Here is a 15,118-nt window from a genome sequence, read left to right as displayed (position 1 = left end):
ACTGAGATTGGTAGTCTTTATGTATTAATAAGGAGATGAATCGCTAATGTATACAAGTAAGCTAAAAGCGGACCTGAACTCAGAACTTCTTCTCTGGTCTTAAAGATAAGCAACAGCATAATAACCTTTAAAGAAAAACATTTCCTTGTTACAGCCGATACAAATCATGCAATAAATCTGCAATGTGTCTACTTCCTGCTTTCATGGAAGCAGACATATTGTTAACATTCTGGGAAATATCACTTTGGTTGCAAAATTGACATACATATTGGTGGTAGGTGCCAAATTATTTTTACAATTTAGTTTTATTAATAACACTTATTTTCATTTCAATCCTACAGCAGGAGTAGTTAGCTGCACAAGGCAGGAGCCTTTATTAGTCATACACAACACCCTGCACTAATCTATTAACAGGCAGCACACTTTGACATTACAGTCTTTCAATTTCTGTATACATGAAAACATACTAATAAAGGTGAAATAATGTTGTTGTTTTTTTAAATAATATTTTTTATTGTCTTTTTTTTTTAAATTAAAAGAAAACAGCAACATCTTGAATATAACCATATATCAAAGATACTGTATACTATCCCAGTTATCTGGAACTCAACTCACCAGCACTCTCTCAACTAAGCAGAACAATTCACCAGCAGTACTCACGATGGTGAAGGCCACCTTCTTAGGCGTTTTGTAGGCTCTGCTGTGCTTAAAAACTGGGTTCTACGTCTCCCCAAGGTTAAAGGGGCACTACGGCGAAAAATTGTAAAATTTAAAATGTGCAAACATAAACAAATAAGAAGTACGTTTTTTTCCAGAGTAAAATGAGCCATAAATTACTTTTCTCCTATGTTGCTGTCACTTACAGTAGGTAGTAGAAATCTGACAGAAGCGACAGGTTTTGGAATAGTCCATCTCTTCATAGGGGGATTTTCAGAGATTTATTTATTTTCAAAAGCACTAAGTGAATGGCAGTTGCTCTGTCCAACTGCCAAAAAACTGTGTAGCTAACAGGGAAGCTGGCCAGCATCATTGTTTAAATCCTTTTTAGGGAATATCTTTATAAAGAATAAAAGCCTTGCTGAGAATCCCCTATGAAGAGATGTACTAGTCCAAAATCTGTCGCTTCTGTCATATTTCTACTATTTGCTGTAAGTGACGGCAACATAGGAGAAAAGTAATTTATGGCTCATTTTACTCTGGAAAAAATGTACTTCTTATTTCTCTATGATATTTAAAATGTTACAATTTTTTTCACCATAGTGCCCCTTTAACCACCAGTGGTGCTCAAATACCCCTTTTTAAAATTCGAGTTTGGTCGAATTCGAATAGTAAATTATTCGAGGTCAGTCGAATATTCGAGTCGAATAATTTTTACTATTCGATTCGACCTCGGACTTCGAGCTCACTATTCGAGTCGGTATTCGAGCTCATTATTTGAGCTGACTATTCGAATTGGCCTTAAATAGCTTCCAACACTTGTTTTGAGGGTGAATGATGCAAGAAACATCCTTTTTTCCAAGTAACAACAGCAAGTGATTATGTGGGGATGTTCCTTTAAAAAAAAAAAAAAAAGGTGGAAAGAGAAGTTGTGTCCAAAATTCTGTTCAGTACTGTATATACTTCTTCTTCTTCTTCTTCGTCTTCTTTATCTTCTATATCTTCTTCTTCTTCTTCTATATCTTCTTCTTCTATATCTTCTTCTTCTCTATCTTCTTCTATATCTTCTTCTTCTTCTTCTATATTGTCTTCTTCTTCTTCATCTTCTTCTTCTTCATCTTCTTCATCATCATCTTCTTCTTCTTCTTCTTCTTCTTCTTCTTCTTCTTCATCTTCTTCTTCTTCATCTTCTTCATCTTCTTCTTCTTCTTCATCTTCTTCTTCTTCTTCTTCTTCTTCTTCATCTTCTTCTTCTTCTTCTTCTTCTTCTTCTTCTTCTTCTTCTTCTTCTTCTTCTTCTTCTTCTTCTTCTTCTTCTTCTTCTTCTTCTTCTTCTTCTTCTTCTTCTTCTTCTTCATCTTCTTCTTCTTCTTCATCTTCTTCATCTTCATCTTCTTCTTCTTCTTCATCTTCTTCTTCTTCATCTTCTTCTTCTTCATCTTCTTCTTCTTCTTCTTCATCTTCTTCTTCTTCTCCTTCTTTTTCTATATCGTCTTCTTCTTCTTCACTTATTTCTCTTTTCATTTTTTTTTTAAAGAAATGCAGCTATTTTTGAGCGTAACAAATAGCTGGTGGCGCACGCATGTTGGAAGCGCCATTGTATGTGCTCCCTGGCAGTGGAAACACACAGACAGCAGGAGGTAAATTCAGCAGCAGGAGGAGGAGGATGAGTGTGTGGCAGCAGGCAGTCAATGAGGCAGGCAGCGTGACATAATAGCCCTGGTACCTAGTGGTGATACCAGGGCTGTAAATAAACACAGCAGGCAGGAGGTCCCAGACAGCGGTCGTGCAGCCCACATCGTGTCCAATACACAACTGGGACAACACAGTTTTCAACCCGGGCACCTCAGAAAAATTAACCCTTTTTTTTTTTAATGGTTTTGTAGTTTTGGTTTTACAACCAATTACAGATATAGCTATTGTTTGACGTAATAGCTGGTGGCAGAGTGGAAGCAGAATGTAATTCTGTGTACCCTGGCAGTGGGAAACACAGACCGACAGCAGCAGCAGCAGGAGGAATGGAGGAGTAATTATGTGAGCAGCTATTGTTTGACGTAATAGCTGGTGGCAGAGTGGCAGCAGAAGGTAATTCTGTGTACCCTGGCAGTGGGAAACACAGACAGACAGCAGCATCAGCAGGAGGAATGGAGGAGTAGTGTGAGTGTGGCAGCAGGCAGGCAGCGTAACATAATAGCCCTGGTACCTAGCGGTGATACCAGGGCTGTAAATAAACACAGCAGGCAGGAGGTCCCAGACAGCGGTCGTGCAGCCCACATCGTGTCCAATACACAACTGGGACAACACAGTTTTCAACCCGGGCACCTCAGAAAAATTAAACCTTTTTTTTTTTAATGGTTTTGTAGTTTTGGTTTTACAACCAATTACAGATATAGCTATTGTTTGACGTAATAGCTGGTGGCAGAGTGGCAGCAGAATGTAATTCTGTGTACCCTGGCAGTGGGAAACACAGACCGACAGCAGCAGCAGCAGGAGGAATGGAGGAGTAATTATGTGAGCAGCTATTGTTTGATGTAATAGCTGATGGCAGAGTGGCAGCAGAAGGTAATTCTGTGTACCCTGGCAGTGGGAAACACAGACAGACAGCAGCATCAGCAGGAGGAATGGAGGAGTAGTGTGAGTGTGGCAGCAGGCAGGCAGCGTGACATAATAGCCCTGGTACCTAGCGGTGATACCAGGGCTGTAAATAAACAGCAGGCAGGAGGTCCCAGACAGCGGTCGTGCAGCCCACATCGTGTCCAATACACAACTGGCACAACACAGTTTTCAACCCGGGCACCTCAGAAAAATTAAACCTTTTTTTTTTTTTAATGGTTTTGTAGTTTTGGTTTTACAACCAATTACAGATATAGCTATTGTTTGACGTAATAGCTGGTGGCAGAGTGGCAGCAGAATGTAATTCTGTGTACCCTGGCAGTGGGAAACACAGACCGACAGCAGCAGGAGGAATGGAGGAGTAATTATGTGAGCAGCTATTGTTTGACGTAATAGCTGGTGGCAGAGTGGCAGCAGAAGGTAATTCTGTGTACCCTGGCAGTGGGAAACACAGACAGACAGCAGCATTAGCAGGAGGAATGGAGGAGTAGTGTGAGTGTGGCAGCAGGCAGGCAGCGTGACATAATCGCCCTGGTACCTAGCGGTGATACCAGGGCTGTAAATAAACACAGCAGGCAGGAGGTCCCAGACAGCGGTCGTGCAGCCCACATCGTGTCCAATACACAACTGGGACAACACAGTTTTCAACCTGGGCACCTCAGAAAAATTAAACCTTTTTTTTTTTTAATGGTTTTGTAGTTTTGGTTTTACAACCAATTACAGATATAGCTATTGTTTGACGTAATAGCTGGTGGCAGAGTGGCAGCAGAAGGTAATTCTGTGTACCCTGGCAGTGGTAAACACAGACAGACAGCAGAAGGGCAGTACACAGCAGCCCACTGTAGGTGTAAAATGTGTGGCTGCAGGCGACGTAATAGTCAAAGTGAACCAGGCTGGCTTAGTGAGCAGGAGCCAGGAGGTGGTAAAGGGTGGTAAGGCACATTAACGATGGTTCTAAGTTCCGGCAGCCAGTTCATGTCCCCCTCTCGCCGACAATAGGGGCCAGGAACTCGCCTTCCTCCCACGCCTGGTTCATCTTGAGAAACGTCAGTCTGTCCACAGACTTGTGAGACAGACGTGAGCGTTTCTCGGTGACCACGCCACCAGCTGCACTGAAGCAGCGCTCGGACAGCACGCTGGAAGAGGGACAGGACAGCACTTCCAGGGCGTACTGCGCCAGCTCGCTCCAGATCTCCAGGCGCTTGACCCAATACTCCATGGGATCAACAGGGGCATCGCTGTCAAGCCCGCTGTAGGACCCCATGTAGTCAGCCACCATGCGGGTCAGGCGCTGGCTGTGACCGGAGGAGGATGCTGCTGCATGCACCTCCTCTCTAGTCACTGCTGCCGGAGCCTCTACAGTCCTGTAGAGCTCGTTGCTGAGAGACAGCAGGTCTGTGGGGCGCTTGCTGCTGGATGCAGGCACCTGCTGCTGCCTCTGTGCTGGCTGGACAGTGGGGGTGGAAGGCTGGGGGAAGGCTTCCTCCAAGCGCTCAACAAGGGCCTGCTGCAAGCTCCTTATTTGTTGCGTTGGGTCTCCTCCTGCAGGCGGCAGGAACTGGCTCAACTTCCCCTTGAGGCGTGGGTCCAACATCATGCTGATCCAGATGTCCTCCCTCTGCTTCATCTGGATCACCCTGGGGTCCTTGCGCAGGCACGTCAGCATGTGCGCTGCCATTGGGAAGAGGCGGGCCACGTGTGCTGGCACATCGACGACAGTGCTGTCCTCATCCTCCTCCTCTGCTGCCTCATCCTCTCTCCACCCCCGCACCAAATCAGCTGCACTGTGCTGATCCCCCTCATCAGCAGCAAGGTCAGGGACCTCCACCAAGTCCTCCTCCTCCTCCCCCTCAGAGGTGGACTGTGCAGCTGCTTGCCGCTCCTGCTGGTCCAAGGCTGCCGCTCCCTGTTCCAGCAAAGCATCGAGGGCCCTGTTCAGCAGACAAACCAGGGGCACCCACTCGCAGACCATAGCATGGTCCCTGCTCACCATGTTGGTGGCCTGCAGAAAGGGAGCCAGCACTAAGCACACCTGCTGCATGTGCCTCCAGTCGTCATCGGGGACGATGGACGGGATGTTGCTGGTCTTGTCCCTTTTCTGAGCGGCGGACACAGTGGCCAGGGCAAGGTACTGGTTGACAGCGTGCTTCTGTTCAACCAGACTATCCAACATCGCCAGGGTGGAGTTCCAGCGAGTTGGAACGTAAATGATCAGCCGATGGCGTGGCAGCTCCAGCTCCTTTTGCATGTCTTCCAGGCTCGCACAGGCTGCAGCCGAGCGCCGGAAGTGATGCACAACCTCCCTTGCCGTTTCCAGCAGTTCTCCCATCCCCTGGTAGGTGCGCAAGAACTTCTGCACCACCAGGTTCAGCACGTGGGCAAGACAGGGGATGTGGGTCAGGTTTCCCCTGTCTATTGCGGCAACCAGATTGGCCCCATTGTCGGCCACCACCTCTCCGACTCTGAGGCCTCTGGGGGTCAGCCAAATCCTCTCCTGCTCCCGGAGTTTGGCCAACACATGGGTTGCCGTCAGCTTGGTCTTCCCAAGGCTGACCAACTGCAGCAGCGCTTGGCAGTGGCGGGCCTTCACGCTGCTGCTGAGGCGGGGGGTTTGGCCAGGTGTGCCGGAGGATGGCAGAGGATCGGAGGAAACTGCTGCAGTTCCCCTGACCCTGCGGGGGGGCACCACCCACTGTGTTGCTGCTGCTGCTGCTGCTGTGCCCGCTGCTGCTCTCCCATCCTCACCCCCTTCCACCAAGCTGACCCAGTGGACAGTGAAGGACAGGTAGCGGCCTGTCCCGAAGCGGCTGCTCCAGGAGTCCATGGTGACGTGGACCCTTTCACCAACCGCGTGCTCCAGCCCTCGCTCCACATTGGCCATCACAAAGCGGTGCAGTGCAAGAATGGCCTTGCGGGCGAAGAAGTGTCTGCTGGGGAGCTGCCAGTCTGGGGCTGCGCAAGCAAGCAGCGCACGCATGTCGCTCCCCTCCTGCACGAGCGTGAACGGCAGGAGTTGGGAGCACATGGCCCGTGCCAGCAAGCCGTTCAGCTGCCGCACGCGACGGCTGCTGGGAGGCAGAGCCCTAACCACCCCCTGGAAGGACTCGCTCAAAAGGCTCTGGCGTGGCCTTTTGCTGGCACGGGAATCAGCAGACACAGCAGAGGAGGCCACTGAGGACTGGCTGCCAGAACAGGCCTCAGTGTCGGCGGCAGGAGTTGCAGAGGGGGGAGGAGCAGTGCATTTCCGCACTCCTGCTGGTGCTGCTGGAGGAGCAGGAGGGCGGGTGGCTGCTGTTGCTACTGCTGAAGGCTGTGCAGTGATGGGTGTGGTGCCACTGCCAGCACCAGATGCCTTCAGCCTCTGGAACTCCTCATGCTGGTGGAAATGTTTCGCAGCAAGGTGGTTGATGAGCGAGCTCGTGCTGAACTTTAAGGGGTCTGCACCTCTGCTCAACTTCCGCTGACAGTGGTTGCAAGTGGTGTACTTGCTGTACACTGTGGGCATGGTGAAAAAACGCCAGATTGGTGACAAAAACAACCCCCTACGGCATGGAACCGCTGCTGCCTGTCTCCCTGTGGTGGTTGGGGGGGGGGGCTTGGGTGCGGCTGGTGGTGGTACTGGCAGATGCTGCTGCTGCTGCTGCTGAGCCTGAGACACCAGCAGGCTGTGGGACCTGCCTACTGCTGCCAATGCTTACAATGATGCGCCTCCTTGCAAGGCCCACAAGCGATCCTCCTCCTCCTCCTCAGAGCTGCTGATGACGACATCCCCTGGAGCTGGTGGCACCCAGTCTGTGTCTGTCACTGTGTCATCATCATCCTCCCCCTCCTGAAACATGTCCTGCTGGGATGATGACCCCCCCAAACTCCTCTCCTGATGCATGGATGGGCTGCTTGACTGTCGCCACAGTCTTGCTGTCCAATCCCTCATCCCCCAAAGTGCCCATCAGCATCTCCTCCTCCCAGTGGCGTAGCTATGGAGCTCGGGGCCCCGGTGCGAGTTTTACATTGGGCCCCCCTAGCACTCTATACGTAACAATTAATACGGCGCAACAAAACCTGCCAAGGTCATGTACGGTGTCAGAAGGGGATAGGGAACAGCTTGTTAATGATTACTACCATTCAAAGCATCTATAGAAGTTATTATTACCACCACAGGACCAATAAATAGCTAATACTTTGGTTTAGGAAGGGCCCCATGGGGCCCCTCTGGCCCAAGGGCCCCGATGCGGTCGCTACCACTGCAACCCCTATTGCTACGCCCCTGCCTCCTCCAAATCGCCAACAACAGCAGACAATTGACTCATCATGCCTGGGGTCAAAAGAGTGCTGAGTGACAGGTCGGCGACTGACGGTGAACTGGCCTCCTCCCCAGGCCCTGCTGGGTGGCTGCTGCGAACAGGGGTGGTGGTGGTGGTGGTGAGGGTGGAGGCCTCGGATGCAGAGCTGATGGCGGGCTGCTCATCCTCCGTCATCAGTTGCACCACAGTGTCTGCATCCTTTTCCTCAATGGGACGTTTCCGACCCGGCTGGAGGAAAATCGGAGCAGGTGCTACACGCTGCTGCTGCTGTGTCTCTGCAGCGTGAGTTGCAGATGCTCCTGCTGGGCGGCGCCCAAGGCGTCCACGGCCAGTGGCTATAGGAGGAATGTTAGCCACTGACGCTGCTGCTGCTGCGGAACTGTGCATGGTGGCGCGGCCGCGCCCGCGGCTTGCCACAATGCTGCTCCCTCTCCTCCTGATTCCCTTGCTGCCCTTCCCCTTGCCCAAACCGCGCTGGCTGCCACTTCCAGACATCTTCGATGTTTTGGGCGTAAACACAAAAGTTTTTTAAAAGGGCGGGTGAAAAGTGGGGTACTTTAATGGAGTGGGTTGGTGGGTGAGGTGACTGAGTGAGTGTCTAGTACAGTAAGTAAGTAGTAACAGTCAGGAAGTACAACTAGCAGTTACAATAATCAGTAGTAATCACAAGGAAATAGAGTGTGTGTACACTACAGACAGTGAGTGCACGCACGCGCAAATACGCGCAGGAGCTGGCCTATGAACAGAGACTGAGTGAGTGTCCCTAGTACAGTAAGTAAGTAGTAACAGTCAGGAAGTACAACTAGCAGTTACAATAATCAGTAGTAATCACAAGGAAATAGAGTGTGTGTACACTACAGACAGTGAGTGCACGCACGCGCAAACACGCGCAGGAGCTGGCCTATGAACAGAGACTGAGTGAGTGTCCCTAGTACAGTAAGTAAGTAGTAACAGTCAGGAAGTACAACTAGCAGTTACAATAATCAGTAGTAATCACAAGGAAATAGAGTGTGTGTACACTACAGACAGTGAGTGCACGCACGCGCAAACACGCGCAGGAGCTGGCCTATGAACAGAGACTGAGTGAGTGTCCCTAGTACAGTAAGTAAGTAGTAACAGTCAGGAAGTACAACTAGCAGTTACAATAATCAGTAGTAATCACAAGGAAATATAATGTGTGTACACTACAGACAGTGAGTGCACGCACGCGCAAACACACGCAGGAGCTGGCCTATGAACAGAGACTGACTGAGTGTCCCTAGTACAGTAAGTAAGTAGTAACAGTCAGGAAGTACAACTAGCAGTTACAATAATCAGTAGTAATCACAAGGAAATAGAGTGTGTGTACACTACAGACAGTGAGTGCACGCACGCGCAAACACGCGCAGGAGCTGGCCTTTGAACAGAGACTGAGTGAGTGTCCCTAGTACAGTAAGTAAGTAGTAACAGTCAGGAAGTACAACTAGCAGTTACAATAATCAGTAGTAATCACAAGGAAATAGAGTGTGTGTACACTACAGACAGTGAGTGCACGCACGCGCAAACACGCGCAGGAGCTGGCCTATGAACAGAGACTGAGTGAGTGTCCCTAGTACAGTAAGTAAGTAGTAACAGTCAGGAAGTACAACTAGCAGTTACAATAATCAGTAGTAATCACAAGGAAATAGAGTGTGTGTACACTACAGACAGTGAGTGCACGCACGCGCAAACACACGCAGGAGCTGGCCTATGAACAGAGACTGAGTGAGTGTCTGTAGTACAGTAAGTAAGTAGTAACAGTCAGAAAGTACAACTAGCAGTTACAATAATCAGTAGTAATCACAAGGAAATAGAGTGTGTGTACACTACAGACAGTGAGTGCACGCACGCGCAAACACGCGCAGGAGCTGGCCTATGAACAGAGACTGAGTGAGTGTCCCTAGTACAGTAAGTAAGTAGTAACAGTAAGGAAGTACAACTAGCAGTTACAATAATCAGTAGTAATCACAAGGAAATAGAGTGTGTGTACACTACAGACAGTGAGTGCACGCACGCGCAAACACGCGCAGGAGCTGGCCTTTGAACAGAGACTGAGTGAGTGTCCCTAGTACAGTAATTAAGTAGTAACAGTTAGGAAGTACAACTAGCAGTTACAATAATCAGTAGTAATCACAAGGAAATAGAGTGTGTGTACACTACAGACAGTGAGTGCACGCACGCGCAAACACACGCAGGAGCTGGCCTATGAACAGAGACTGAGTGAGTGTCCCTAGTACAGTAAGTAAGTAGTAACAGTCAGGAAGTACAACTAGCAGTTACAATAATCAATAGTAATCACAAGGAAATAGAGTGTGTCTACACTACAGACAGTGAGTGCACGCACGCGCAAACACACGCAGGAGCTGGCCTATGAACAGAGACTGACTGAGTGTCCCTAGTACAGTAAGTAAGTAGTAACAGTCAGGAAGTACAACTAGCAGTTACAATAATCAGTAGTAATCACAAGGAAATAGAGTGTGTGTACACTACAGACAGTGAGTGCACGCACGCGCAAACACACGCAGGAGCTGGCCTATGAACAGAGACTGAGTGAGTGTCCCTAGTACAGTAAGTAAGTAGTAACAGTCAGAAAGTACAACTAGCAGTTACAATAATCAGTAGTAATCACAAGGAAATAGAGTGTGTGTACACTACAGACAGTGAGTGCACGCACGCGCAAACACGCGCAGGAGCTGGCCTATGAACAGAGACTGAGTGAGTGTCCCTAGTACAGTAAGTAAGTAGTAACAGTCAGGAAGTACAACTAGCAGTTACAATAATCAGTAGTAATCACAAGGAAATAGAGTGTGTGTACACTACAGACAGTGAGTGCACGCACGCGCACACACGCACAGGAGCTGGCCTATGAACAGAGACTGAGTGAGTGTCCCTAGTACAGTAAGTAAGTAGTAACAGTCAGGAAGTACAACTAGCAGTTACAATAATCAGTAGTAATCACAAGGAAATAGAGTGTGTGTACACTACAGACAGTGAGTGCACGCACGTGCACACACGCGCAGGAGCTGGCCTATGAACAGAGACTGAGTGAGTGTCCCTAGTACAGTAAGTAAGTAGTAACAGTCAGGAAGTACAACTAGAAATTAAAATAATCAATCAGTAATCAGAAGGAAATAGAGTGTGTGTACACAGACAGTGAGTGCACGCACACGCAGGAGCTAGTAGCCTATGAACAGTGACTGAGTGACTGTCCTAGTACAGTTACAGTATATAACTACAATACAAAATACAATCAATCAGTAGTAAAGGACAGCAGAAATACTGGTATAGATGAGAAATAAACAGAGGACAGGAGAGAACAGCTGCCCACACAGGCAAGGCCCTGAGGCCTAAAGCTGTAAGCCTGCAGCAGCTGTCTCTATGTAACACAAAAGCTACTAACTAAAATACAATGTCTATCTAACTAACAACAATATAGGTGTGTATAGGAGGTGTATGTGAGCAAAAACGCTAGGTAAATGACCACAATAGAGCTCTTGCTAAGCCAAAGCACAAAGGAGCAGATCTCTCTCTATACAAGTCTCAGGCAAGGACGGAAAAACGGAACATGGCGGCCGCTATTTATAGGGTAGGGGCTGGCCAGGGTCCCCCTCTGTGATTGGCTGCCATCAGAGGGCCTGGGAGCCCTCTAAATGGCTCTAAGGACATCAATCTGGGCTATGACGCTATTCGAGCTCGGTATTCGAGCTCGAATAGCGCCGTTTGCTTGAATAGCTCGAATAGTGAATGGGCTATTCGAGTTTACTCGAATAGCCCATTCGAATAGCTCTAGCTATTCGGAGCTCGAATACCGAGCTCGAATAGCTGAAAAAGAGCTCGAATATTCGACCTACTCGAATATTCGAGCTCTGCTGAGCACCACTGTTAACCACTTCCCGACCGCCGTATATACAATTGGCGGCCGGGAAGTGGACCCCGCAAGGACCGCCGTATTGACAAATGGCGGCGGTCCTTGTAGGGGCATGGGCGGAGCGATCGCGTCATCAGTGACGCGATCCTCCGCCTCCGCCTGGCGCCGCTCACCCGCCGCAACATCCCGCCGGCCATACGGAAGCGCCGGCGGGATGTTAACCCGACGATCTCCGCATACAAAGTGTATAATACACTTTGTAATGTTTACAAAGTGTATTATACAGGCTGCCTCCTGCCCTGGTGGTCCCAGTGTCCGAGGGACCACCAGGGCAGGCTGCAGCCACCCTAGTCTGCACCAAGCACACTGATTTCCCCCCCCCCCTGCCCCAGATCGCCCACAGCACCCATCAGACCCCCCCTGCCCACCCCCCAGACCCCTGTTTGCACCCAATCACCCCCCTAATCACCCATCAATCACTCCCTGTCACTATCTGTCAACGCTATTTTTTTTTATCCCCCACTGCCCCCTGCTCCCTCCTGATCACCCCCCCACCCCTCAGATTCTCCCCAGACCCCCCCCCAGACCCCCCCACCCCATGTACTGTATGCATCTATCCCCCCTGATCACCTGTCAATCACCCATCAATCACCTGTCAATCACCCATCAATCACCCCCTGTCACTGCCACCCATCAATCACCCCCTGTCACTGCCACCCATCAATCAGCCCCTAACCTGCCCCTTGCGGGTAATCTGATCACCCATCCACACCAATAGATCGCCCGCAGATCCGACATCAGATCACCACCCAAGCGCAGCGTTTACATCTATTCTCTCCTCTAAACACCCACTAATTACCCATCAATCACCCATCAATCACCCCCTATCACCACCTGTCACTGTTACCCATCAGATCAGACCCTAATCTGCCCCTTGCGGGCACCCAATCACCCGCCTACACGCTCAGATTGCCCTCAGACCCCCCCTTATTAATTCGCCAGGGCATTATTTACATCTGTCCTTACCTGTAATAACCCACTGATCACCTGTCAATCACCCATCAATCACCCCCTGTCACTGCCACCCATCAATCACCCCCTGTCACTGCCACCTATCAATCAGCCCCTAACCTGCCCCTTGCGGGCAATCTGATCACCCACCCACACCAATAGATCGCCCGCAGATCCGACATCAGATCACCACCCAAGCGCAGCGTTTACATCTATTCTCTCCTCTAAACACCCACTAATTACCCATCAATCACCCATCAATCACCCCCTATCACCACCTGTCACTGTTACCCATCAGATCAGACCCTAATCTGCCCCTTGCGGGCACCCAATCACCCGCCTACACGCTCAGATTTACCTCAGACCCCCCCTTATCAATTCGCCAGTGCAATATTTACATCTGTTCTCCCCTGTAATAACCCACTGATTACCTGTTAATCACCTGTCAATAACCTATCAATCACCCATCAATCACCCCCTGTCACTGCCACCCATCAATCACCCCCTGTCACTGCCACCCATCAATCACCCCCTGTCACTGCCACCCATCAATCACCCGCTGTCACTGCCACCCATCAATCAGCCCCTAACCTGCCCCTTGCGGGCAATCTGATCACCCACCCACACCAATAGATCGCCCGCAGATCCGACGTCCGATCACCTCCCAGGTGCAGTGTTTACATCTGTTCTCTACCCTAAACACCCACTAATTACCCATCAATCACCCCCTGTCACAGCTACCTATCAGATTAGACCCCTATCTGCCCCTAGGGCACTCAATCACCCGCCCACACACTCAGAATGCTCTCAGACCCCAGCCCTGATCACCTCGCCAGTGCATTGCTTGCATCTATTCCCCCCTCTAATCACACCTTGAGACACCCATCAATCACCTCCTGTCACCCCCTAACACACCTACCCATCAGATCAGGCCCTAATTTGCCCCGTGTGGGCTCCTGATCACTCGGCCAAACCCTCAGATCCCCCTCAGACCCCCTTCCGATCACCTCCCCAGTGCATTGATTGCATCTATTTTCCCCTCTAACCACCCCCTGAGACACCCATCAATCACCTCCTGTCACCCCCCTAGCACTCCTATCCATCAGATCAGGCCCAATACAACCTGTCATCTAAAAGGCCACCCTGCTTATGACCGGTTCCACAAAATTCGCCCCCTCATAGACCACCTGTCATTAAAATTTGCAGATACTTATACCCCTGAACAGTCATTTTGAGACATTTGGTTTCCAGACTACTCACGGTTTTGGGCCCGTAAAATGCCAGGGCGGTATAGGAACCCCACAAGTGACCCCATTTTAGAAAAAAAGACACCCCAAGGTATTCTGTTAGGTGTATGACGAGTTCATAGAAGATTTTATTTTTTGTCAAAAGTTAGCGGAAATTGATTTTTATTGTTTTTTTTTCCACAAAGTGTCATTTTTCACTAACTTGTGACAAAAAATAAAATCTTCTATGAACTCGCCATACACCTAACGGAATACCTTGGGGTGTCTTCTTTCTAAAATGGGGTCACTTGTGGGGTTCCTATACTGCCCTGGCATTTTAGCGGCCCTAAACCGCGAGGAGTAGTCTAGAAAACAAATGCCTCAAAATGACCTGTGAATAGGACGTTGGGCCCCTTAGCGCACCTAGGCTGCAAAAAAGTGTCACATGTGGTACCGCCGTACTCAGGAAAAGTAGTATAATGTGTTTTGGGGTGTATTTTTACACATACCCATGCTGGGTGGGAGAAATTTCTATGTAAATGGACAATTGTGTGTAAAAAACATCAAACAATTGTCATTTACAGAGATATTTTTCCCACTTAGCATGGGTATGTGTAAAAATACACCCCAAAACACATTATACTACTTCCCCTGAGTATGGCGGTACCACATGTGTGGCACTTTTTTCCACCCTAAGTACGCTAAGGGGCCCAAAGTCCAATGAGTACCTTTAGGATTTCACAGGTCATTTTGCAACATTTGGTTTCAAGACTACTCCTCACGGTTTAGGGCCCCTAAAATGCCAGGGCAGTATAGGAACCCCACAAATGACCCCATTCTAGAAAGAAGACACCCAAAGGTATTCCGTTAGGAGTATGGTGAGTTCATAGAAGATTTTATTTTTTGTCCCAAGTTAGCGGAAAATGACACTTTGTGAAAAAAAACAATTAATATCATTTTCCGCTAACTTGTGACAAAAAAATAAAAACTTCTATGAACTCACCATACTCCTTACGGAATACCTTGGGGTGTCTTCTTTCTAAAATGTGGTCATTAGTGGGGTTCCTATACTGCCCTGGCATTTTAGGGGCCCTAAACCTTGAGGAGTAGTCTTGAAACGAAATTTCTCAAAATGACCTGTGAAATCCTAAAGATTTTATTTTTTGTCACAAGTTAGCGGAAATTGATTTTAATTGTGTTTTTTCACAAAGTGTCATTTTCCGCTAACTTTTGACAAAAAATAAAATCTTCCATGAACTCACCATACTCCTAACGGAATACCTTGGGGTGTCTTCTTTCTAAAATGGGGTCATTTGTGGGGTTCCTATACTGCCCTGGCATTTTAGGGGCCCTAAACCATGAGGAGTAGTCTTGAAACGAAATTTCTCAAAATGACCTGTGAAATCCTAAAGGTACTCATTGGA

General features: G+C 48.7%; 1 protein-coding gene across 1 annotated transcript in view; it reads right to left on the bottom strand.

Moving 5' to 3' along the window:
- The window catches only part of FBN2 (fibrillin 2), a 341,314-nt gene that overhangs the window by 17,057 nt on the left and 309,139 nt on the right, over positions 1–15,118 (bottom strand). The window lies entirely within an intron of this gene.

This window comes from Hyperolius riggenbachi, chromosome 1 (genome assembly GCF_040937935.1).
Source record: "Hyperolius riggenbachi isolate aHypRig1 chromosome 1, aHypRig1.pri, whole genome shotgun sequence".
Lineage (NCBI taxonomy): Eukaryota > Metazoa > Chordata > Amphibia > Anura > Hyperoliidae > Hyperolius > Hyperolius riggenbachi.
The sequence above is the reverse complement of the archived record's forward strand: the minus strand, read 5'-3'. Positions and strand labels throughout refer to the sequence as shown.